This window comes from Scylla paramamosain, chromosome 11 (assembly GCF_035594125.1).
Source record: "Scylla paramamosain isolate STU-SP2022 chromosome 11, ASM3559412v1, whole genome shotgun sequence".
NCBI classification, from domain to species: domain Eukaryota; kingdom Metazoa; phylum Arthropoda; class Malacostraca; order Decapoda; family Portunidae; genus Scylla; species Scylla paramamosain.
Window position 1 is genome coordinate 4752501 of NC_087161.1, and position 10000 is coordinate 4762500.

At 45.5% G+C, this 10000-nt stretch overlaps 1 protein-coding gene across 1 annotated transcript in view; it reads right to left on the reverse strand.

Annotated features, from left to right (window-relative positions):
• Positions 1–6846, reverse strand: part of LOC135104852 (homeobox protein unc-42-like) — an 84806-nt gene extending 77960 nt beyond the window's left edge. The window contains exon 1 of the mRNA XM_064012534.1: positions 5821–6846. The gene's annotated coding sequence lies outside the window, so the exon portion shown is untranslated. The remainder of the gene's footprint in view (positions 1–5820) is intronic.
• Positions 6847–10000: the final 3154 nt, after the last annotated feature.

Below are 10000 nucleotides of genomic sequence, written 5' to 3' on the forward strand. Positions count from 1 at the left end.
GTTGGTACTGTGACTGTAGTGCATCTGTTCCGTGAGTGAGTATGCGTGTGTGTGTGTGTGTGTGTGTGTGTGTGTGTGTGTGTGTAGTCGTAGTACATGTAGTCAGACACAGACCCATGTACGTAATCACCAGTAAGTAATCATGTCAACAAAAGATCACCGCGTCATCAGATTAAGTCACTAACAAGCAGGATTACTACCTGATTACACCTAACACTGGCTAATTCAATAACCACACCTATACACAAGTAACAACACAACTAATTACCCAACAACACTATACACGCCATTTTCCTGCCAACCTCCTCCTTAACATCATTATTATTATTATTTGTCATCCTCGCGTCTTTCCTCTCCCCCTTTTTCTTTTCTTTTTTTCCGCTTTCCCTCTCATTATCGGTCCACTTGAGAGAAATTGTGCGAAAATTAATGAATGAGGTGCATGAAAGGAGGGAACAGAGAGAGGGAGGGGTGGAAGGAAGGGGAGAGAGAGAGGGAAGGGAGAGGAAAGCATCTGTCATCTCTTGTGTTCCATTGTGTCAGATTGTTCTTTGATAGACCCCAACACCTCGCCGCCTGGACCCCGCTACCAGTCCCCTCCCTCCTCCTACCCTCAATTCCCTGACTAAAAACCACGCAGCACGCACCATAAACTACACGCAACACGGGAAACAGGTGCAGATTCACGCAAACACGAGGAAACACCGCAAAATACAACCGTGCAGGGGATCGGAAGCGGGATATCGGGGTGGAGCGGGAGTAAATTCCGGCGCGCGAATCGCTATTGTAACCGACCACAATACCCGGCGTCCGGATGCCTTGATCGCGTCCTTAATTCGACTTTACCACCGTTAATCTCCGTAAATCCGCACCCCTTTCGTTCCTCGCTTCAGAATTAGCGGCTGTGCGGGCTCTGGGGCGCGGGAGGAGCTGGAGAGGAGGTGTGGGCGGCGCAGAAGGGAATAATATTATCTTAGACATGATTTTTTGAGGACGTGGGGTAGGTTGTGGCGGGCGGGACTTGGGACGCGGCGGGCACAGGAGGCAGCAGCGGGCGTCACTCTGGGCACGTGTTCATAGAGCGGAAAATTATGGAGAGAGTGAATGAAAAAGGAAGAAAAAATCATATTAGCTTTGATGGCGACTTGTCAAACAGTGTTTTTGTCAGCGCGTGTGCGTGTAGCCGTTAATAATTTCTGTTCCCGCCTGCCGATTTGAAGGATATTGTCTCGTGGGGTGAAGGTTAATAATGACAGAGAAGGAGGCGTGTGCTGGCCTGTCCTTCCTTCCATCCATCCATCCATCCATCCATCCATCCATCCATCCATTCCTCATTCCTTCATTCCCTCTCTTGGCCGCCGTTGGTTCTCCTCAATGATAACCAGTTTCACCGCCGCTCCTGAAGGCATCCAGCGCCGCACACACACACAAAGTTAGCAGGGAAATAGCGCTTCTATAAGTAAAACAAGCAGCATTCGTGGCCACATTTCCACTGGTGACGAACGCCAGGCGACACGCGAGTCTGGTTAACCGTGTGTACTAAAAATGAGGTAAATAAATGCGGTTGTAACTTTGCCGCGGTGAGAATAAGATGTAACTTTGGCTATGTATGTGTACGGCAAATACGACCTTTGTTGGTAGTGAATGTAGTGAATATGTTCGTCATTGTTTTTTGTCTTTTCGTTTATTTATTTATTTATTTATTTATTTATCTATTTATTTATTTATTGTCTTTTAGATCTAAATGTTGATGCGAAGAGGAACTGTTAGTGAATGATGATGGTGATGATGATGATGATAGTAATAATAATAATAATAATAATAATAATAATAATAATAATGATAATAATGAAAATAATAATACATACAAACTTAACAATTAATAGAATGAAAATAAGAAATGGCAACACACACACACACACACACACACACACACACACACACACACACACACACACACACACACACACACACACACACATATCTTATCAATTTCCACACTCACGACGTAGTTAGTACGTGTCTATGCCGCGGCCTGATCACAACTTATATATTACTACACTTAAGGTTTCCAAGGTTCAGTTGATTGTGTTGTAGTATTATAACTGTAGTAACCCCAATTAGGTTAGAGTGACCCTTATAATAACTCATTTTTGACAGACGCAACGTTCATAATGTTATTAATTCAGACAATAAGTAATGATAATAATAATAGTGATCTCATCGAAAAAGTAATCTAACGAGAACATAGGCAGTTATTTTATTAGCCTTGAAATATTAGCAAGATGAAGATAATCCATATATTTACTTGATGTTTAAGTAATAAAAGAAACATGGTAAACCGAAAAAAAAAGTCAAAACTCAATGAATATTCTCACCACCTTGGGGAAAAAAAAAAAATAGGAAGGGAAAAAAATTAGGAAAGCTGCTAAAATATACATTTGCATATGCACGTTATGTAAATGCTTCATGTTATTGCCCACAGCCTAGATAGTCATTCCTGTGAGTGTCTAAGGCCGGCTGTCTGTCTGTCTGTCTGTCTGGGCGTTAAGGTTAGCATTGTTTATTATTATTATTATTATTATTATTATTGTTGTTGTTGTTGTTGTTGTTGTTGTTGCTGATGGTAGTAGTAGTATAGTAGTAGTAGCATCATTATTATCACTGTTATTATCATCATCCTCATCATCATCATTACCCGTGTTGCTGCTATCATCACTATTGTCTTATCTTGTAAGTGTGACGCAGTGTTACAATCCCGTTACTCTTGTTTCGGACGGCGCTGTGAGTCCCATGGAGGCGAGAGGACGTAAGCAAAGCGACCCTGTTACAATAGTAGTAGTAGTAGTAGTAGTAGTAGTATTGAAGACTCAGTTATCAGATTAGCAAAGATACACTAGGCAGCTTTAAGAGAAGATTAACACTTATTACATGGGGAGGAATGAAAGGTGGCCGTAGATGTAATTGTATCATACAGGGACTGCCACGTGTAGGCCTGCTGGCTTCTTGCAGCTTCCCTTACGCGTTTGTGTTATTAAAGATGAGCTGATAGGGTTACATTTTTTTTTTCTACGGTCCTTTCGAATATTTTCAAGTATCTCAAGACCGAACAAAGAAAACGGACACTTTTTAAGCGCTTCAAGCCACTGCGCGTATAGAAAGACAGGATATTTGTTTTCTTTGAAGACATTGCAAAGGAGAGATAGCGAGCTCCTTGAAAACAAATGATAAGATAATTTGTATTAGTGAATTTCGCGTATAATAATGTACACAATGTTTCTTTTCCTTCTTTTACTTTTTTATCAATTCAAGACTGTGCGATGAACAGACAGAGTGATTGGAAAAATAAATCAATTAAAATATATAAATGACTTTCGCGTATAATAATATACACAGTGATTGTTTTTCCTTATTTTTTTCTTTAATTCATTCAAGGCTCGACAATGAGCAGACAGCGAGTAACTGAAGAAAAAAAAAAAACGAAAACAAACGAAAAAAAAATTGGGTGTTATAAGTAATGTTGTGGTTCTTTTTAATACTTTATCTTCCATCGCCTTTATTTTTTTTTCTCATTTTCTTTAATTAATTTGAAGACTGGACAATTAACAGACACCAGTTCACTTAAGAAAAGGAAAAGAAGCTCAAAAGAAAGAAAAAAAAACAAAAGCAGGTTGAATAGCAAGTAATACAGTTTTTCTTTTCGTTAACAACTCTTCCATTGGTACTGCTTGCCTAATTACCACGAGCGAGCAGGTGTGTGGCAGGTGTGTGGCGGGTGTGTGGCAGGTGTGTGGCGGGTGTGGGTGGCGAATGAAGCTCACCTGGATGGATTAATCAGCTTCCTTTCCATGCCAGGTAATGAATGAGGAGACTTGTTAATTAGTGTGTGTGTGTGTGTGTGTGTGTGTGTGGGTGGGTGGGTGTGTTTGTATGTGTGTGTGTGTGTGTGTGTGTGTGTGTGTGTGTGTGTGTGTTCTATATTTGTATTTTAATTTCTTCTCACTATATTTACGTTTGGATTTTTAATTATGGACACAAATGAAGAGTAATTTAAATGTTGCGGTATATTGTTCTCTCTCTCTCTCTCTCTCTCTCTCTCTCTCTCTCTCTCCTCCTCTCTCTCTCTCTCTCTCTCTCTCTCTCTCTCTCTCTCTCTCTCTCTCTCTCTCTCGTGTAGACGACGTAAAAAAAAGTGAAGTACAATAAGTAATAAGAAGAGGATCAGACAAAATACTTTAGCGCAGTGATAGTAATAATAATAATAATAATAATAATAATAATAATAATAATAATAATAATAATACCAACTCCACCTCTCTTTCTAATACTTTCCCGTTTTCCCTCCCACTCTTTCCTTTCCTTCCCTTCATTTCCTCACCTACTCCTTTCCTCTTCCTTTTCCTTCCTCCACCTCCGTCCGTCCCATCACCTTCCTTTCTTCTTTTGCTTCTTTTTCTCTTCTGTTCTTCCTACTTTTGCCTTTCCTTTTCTTTTTCTTCCTTCTTTTCCCTTCCCTTTTCTCCTCTTCTTCCTTCTTTTCCCTTCCTTTCTCATTTTCTTTGTTTTCCAACGTTACAATAATTTTTCATTACAATATCACTTTTCCTGTAAATCTCTCTCTCTCTCTCTCTCTCTCTCTCTCTCTCTCTCTCTCTCTCTCTCTCTCTCTCTCTCTCTCTCTCTCTCTCTCTCTCCTCTCTCTCTCCTCTCTCTCTCTCTCTCCTCTCTCTCTCTCTCTCTTAAAAATAGGTGAGCGAACTACACCTGTGCATCCGAGATTTAATTGACACACCTGTGATTAATCGCTTTAGGTAATTATCACGTCATTAGCGTGAGCGGCAGTGTTTAAAGGTGAGGCTCGTGGACACCTGCCCGCTGCTTATCGCCTCATTTATTTAGCGATTTATTTATTTACTTACTTTTTTGTCACGTTCGCTGTTCTCTTTTTCTTTTTTTGTGTGTGTGTTTGTGTGTGTGTGTGGTTTGTTGTTTTTGGAATCTCTTTTTTTTTTTCTTTTATAGTTTTTGTATGTGTCGGTAACCCGTGTGTGTGTGTGTGTGTGTGTGTGTGTGTGTGTGTGTGTGTGTGTGTGTGTGTGTGATTTATTGGGATCTATTGGTTTTTTTGTTTTTTTTTCGTATTTTTCTTTCTATTTGAGTTAGTGATGCCTGATTCTCACCGCCCCCTTCCTCTTATCACTCTTATCTGTCTTGTTCTTTCCTTCCTCTACCTTCTCTCACCTGCGGGATTATTGCTTGCCTCACCTGCTCGCCTCACCTGTTCTGCGTTTTCCTTTTTTTTTTTTCTTTTTTTTTACTTTATTTTTCTTACTTTTACTTTTTCTCCTCGCCCGTCATGCTTCTTTACAGGGCGTTGTAGTCTCTCTCTCTCTCTCGTCCTCTCTCTCCTCTCTCTCTCTCTCTCTCTCTCTCTCTCTCTCTCTCTCTCTCTCTCTCTCTCTCTCTCTCTCTCTCTCCTCTCTCTCTCTCTTTCCTCTCTCTCTCCTCTCTCTCTCTCTCTCTCTCTCTCTCTTCACAATGTTTCCGCCACCGTCGTGCTGTTTTCCCTCTCCCTTTCTTTTTATATATTTTTGTTCTTCCCTCCCGTGTTTCCATCTTTCCCTTTCTTTTCCCATTCCCTTCCCGTTTCTCATTTTTTCCCCTCACTTTCCAGTTCCTTCTTGTTCCCTTTTCCATATTTCCTCTACGTCCATTTCATTTCCTCCTCGCTCTCCCTCCCTCCCTCCCTCCCTCCCTCCCTCACACCTTCGGCGGCATGGTCTGTCCCGCCTGCCGCCCTTCACGGTCTCGGCGCCTCACCTGTCTGGTCCTGCAGAGTGCGCGGGGGGCGTGGTGGAGGCGTGTGAGGGCGTAGGCGCGGGCGGGCCGTGGTCGAGGCTGTACAGGGTGGAGAAGTCGTCCTTCCGCTTGTCACCGCGCTCCCCGAGGTCCATGAGGCCGCCCACCTCCTCCTTCACCTCGTGCCGGGGCAGGTGGACGCCGCCGCCGCCCAGACCCACGCCCACGTCCACCGGCGCCCTCCCCAGGCCCAGCGGCCACGTGGTGCCCGCCGGAAGGGAAATCTTGGCGAAGTTGTGTTCCCAGGGGCGGAGGGAGGATGGGGGAGAAGGGGGTGGAAGGGGGAAGTGGCGCCCGCCTTCCAGAACTGCGGGCGTGACAGGGCAGCTAGGGGCGCGGGCCTCCTGCGGGTACACCGACACCACCAGCACAGCACTCGCGGGCCGCAGCGCGCCGCTCCCTGCCCGGCGGAGCCTCACCACGCTGCCGCGGGTCGCGCCACACCACGCTGCAGTCACCGGCACCACAGTACGTACAGTCGCAGCAGCGTGCCGTCACTACAGTCCTGGCCGCGCTGCGCCGCGCCGCGCCTGGCACCCACCAGCGTCCGGGCTTCCCGAGGGCCGCCTCCGCCGCCGGGCTGCCGCAGCAGGTCACCACCACAGCCGCCGCAGTAGCAGGTCACCGCCACAGCACGCCGCCAGCACAATCTAGGGCGCAGCACAGCGTGCCGCCGTCCGGGGCCACACTCCAGCTCACCGCCCCGCCATGGACTCCCCACAATTAGGCGACAAAGTAGCCGGCGGTCGGGCGAGGCGTCACGGTGATTACCAGTCACTGTGAATGATTTAAAGGCCCGGAATGAGCGAGCGCCGGCCGCAGGGTCACCGCCGCCCCGCACACTGGACGCCCCGCGGCACAAAACAAAGTTTGTTACGGTAAATCAACTTAGCCCCGACTCTTTAGCCCGTGTCTGACAAGCTATAACCAAACGAAAAACTGACTAATAGAGTTATTCTCGCAGATACTGTTTTATAAGACGACGGGGCCAGATTCTCAGACCCACCTCCCGATAATATTGATCTATCAGGGGACCATAGGCGATACAGCCTGCGCGCGCACCCGCCCGCCCAGCCAACCAGGGGCCGCCCTCCCCCCGCGGGCCAGTCAGGGCCGTGGCGGGGCAGGGGCGGCGTGCTGATTGGCCGGCGCGGGGCGATCGGGGTGCGCGGTGTACAGGTGCTGGGGAACACATTACCTTTTGCATTGTAACACACTTTCCAATAATTTGTTGTTGTTGGCGCGTGTCTGTGTGGCGGGGCGGGGCGGGGCGGGGCGGGGCGGGTGGATGGGCGTGCGGGTGGGATGGCAGCAGCAGCAGCAGCAGCCCCCGCCCGTCGCGATGTCAGGAAACAGATAATGCCTGATACACCCTTGCCCCCAACTTGCCCCAATCCTTCCCCGCCCCAGCCCCGCCCTCCCCAATCCTTTCCTTCCCCAGCACGCCCTCCTCTCCCTTCCCCGCCACCCACGCTCCCCTTCCCCAACCTGTTCTCAACCTCAGTCCTGCACCACATACCACACCTCCCTCATCCTCTCCCTCATCCCTCCCTTTAAACCTCACCCTTTGCCCCTCACCCATTCCCTGCCTCTCACCCCTGCCCATCACCACCTTCCCTTAATCCCCTTCATCCTATCTATTTCCATTATTCCCGCCCTCTCCCCATCTTCCCTCATCATCTGCTCTCACTCCCTTTTCCTCTTCATCTCCCTCTCACCCCTTCTATTACTGTAACCCTAATATTCTTCCTCCTCCTCCTCCTCCTCCTCCTCCTCCTCCTCCTCCCTCCTTTCGTCGCCCCTTTCCTTCCCTTTTAAACACAGCAGTCCTTTCAGGTAAAAAACGAAATATATTACACCTTTACCCTTTACTTACCTGCCATTCGCCCCTTCCCCTCCCCTCCCCCTCCATTCCCCTCCCCCACATTCTTCCCCCCTTCCCCTCCCTCCCTCTCTCCCCATTGGACCAACCTTATAAATTCCATTCATTCTCATCTGCTTCGTTTATTCACTTCTATCTTTTATTCATTTTTTTTTTTTATCTTTATTCATCGCGGGAGCGGGTGTGCGTCGATCTGGCGGCTTTTATTTCATTTCGGTAAAACGGTCAACCATTTTTCAAGCCGACAGTGAAAAGCGAAAATTGAATCTAGGCGAAAATTGCTTCCCAATTAACTTCTTGACAATTTAGCGATTATTGAATGCTGGTGACCTGTGTGGTGTGTGTGTGTGTGTGTGTGTGTGTGTGTGTGTGTGTGTGTGTGTGTGTGTGTGTGTGTGCATAAAGAGTATTTTTCTTTTTTTGTGTATGTATGTATTTTATGTTCACTAATGTTTTTCTTTTTTTTTTCTTTTTTTTTCTTTCTTATTCTCAATGTATTTATTTGTGGGGTCTTTCTGTCTGTGTATTTGTGTACTTGTTTGATACTTTGTTTTTCCGCATGTCTGTCTGTGTGTCTGTCTTTTTGTTTGTTTGTTTGTTTGTTTGTTTGTTTGTCGAGTCTCTTTGCTTGTTTATTTGTTTGTTAGTGTGATTGTTGATCTGTTTGCTTGTCTGTTGATTTATTCGTGTGTCTATTTTCCAGTTTATATGTTGATATATATGTTCGTTTATTAATTTATTTATCTATATATTTATTTATTTATAATAACAACAAAACAACAACAACAACAACTACTACTACTACTACTACTACTACTACTACTACTACTACTACTACTACTACTACTGCTGCTACATACATACATACATACATACATACATACATACATACATACATACAAGTCTCTCACTCTTCCTTTGTCATTCCTCCCGTTCCTCCCATACCCACCAAAAAAAAAAACAGTAGCTGCAGCCAGTACACGCTCCGCCATATCCGGGTCACTCCTTTGAAAGAAAATAATAACTCTTACCAAGGAAAAAAAAAGACGAAGGGTAAGAAAAAGGGTAAACTTCAATGATCTCAACTCAAACCACTATTTTCTGGAAGGCGTGTGTGTGTGTGTGTGTGTGCCTTTTCGGAAACCATGAGACTAGTTAGGTTTGTTAGCTTATGTTCTGTTAGGTTAGCTTAGAAAGTCAGGTTAGGTCAGGTCAGGTTAGGTTAGGTTAGGTCAGGCTAGGTTAGGTTAGGTCAGTAATTATCATTTTCTTGCGCCTCAATTCACCTGATGCGACCCGTCCGTTGTGTGGATGCGTGGTTAGTATGCCGCTCGCGTGTGTGTGTATGTGTGTGTGTATGTGTGTGTGTGTGTGTGTGTGTGTGTATACTAGTGAACTACGTGTCGCGTATTGGATAGTAAATGAGAAAAGGACAACGATTCTCCCCACCTATTTCTTCTTCTATAACTGATTTATGTGCTGAAGGTAGTGAAATACGTATGAGAGTGTTGGACAGAAACTGAGAAATAGAAGGCCTCTTCCCACCCAACCCTCCTGTACTTGCTTGATATTCGTACTGACACTAGTGAACTACGTGTGGGAGTGTTGGATAGAAAATGTGAACAGGACAAGGCTTCTCCCCACCCACCTCTAATAACTGATACGCGTATTGACACTAGTGAATTACGTGTGGGACCATTGGGTAGAAAATGAGAGTAGGATAAGGCTTCTCCCCGCCCACCGCTACAGTGTGTGGGAGTTTTGAATAGAAAATTAGAACAGTACAAGGCTTCTCTCCACCCACCTCTCGCCACCCCACCCGGCCACGTATCAACAGGAAGAAGACAAACACCAGGTATCTTGTGGTAGGTGAGGACGCGGAGACGAGAAAATAAAGTGGGAGAGAAAAATAGAAAAAAATATTACGCCAGATTACCATTAGTATTGATGCATCTTGGAATAGCTTTGATGATGATGATGATGATACAATAACAACAACAACAACAACAACAACAACAACAACAGCAGACAACAGAAACAACAACAACAGTAATAATCTCGTCTTACTGATACATTTCCCCATCTAAAAGGTCACAAAGTCACGGTTACCTGCATACAGATGTACCGAAACACCTGCACAGAGGTATACAGAAGCAGCCCACGCAGACCCTTGAGTCCAAACTATGTGGCCTGTCCTTCGCTCAGGCCTCGGATTATTTCAGACCCTCTCGCTTTTAGACAAGAATTTCTCACACCCCA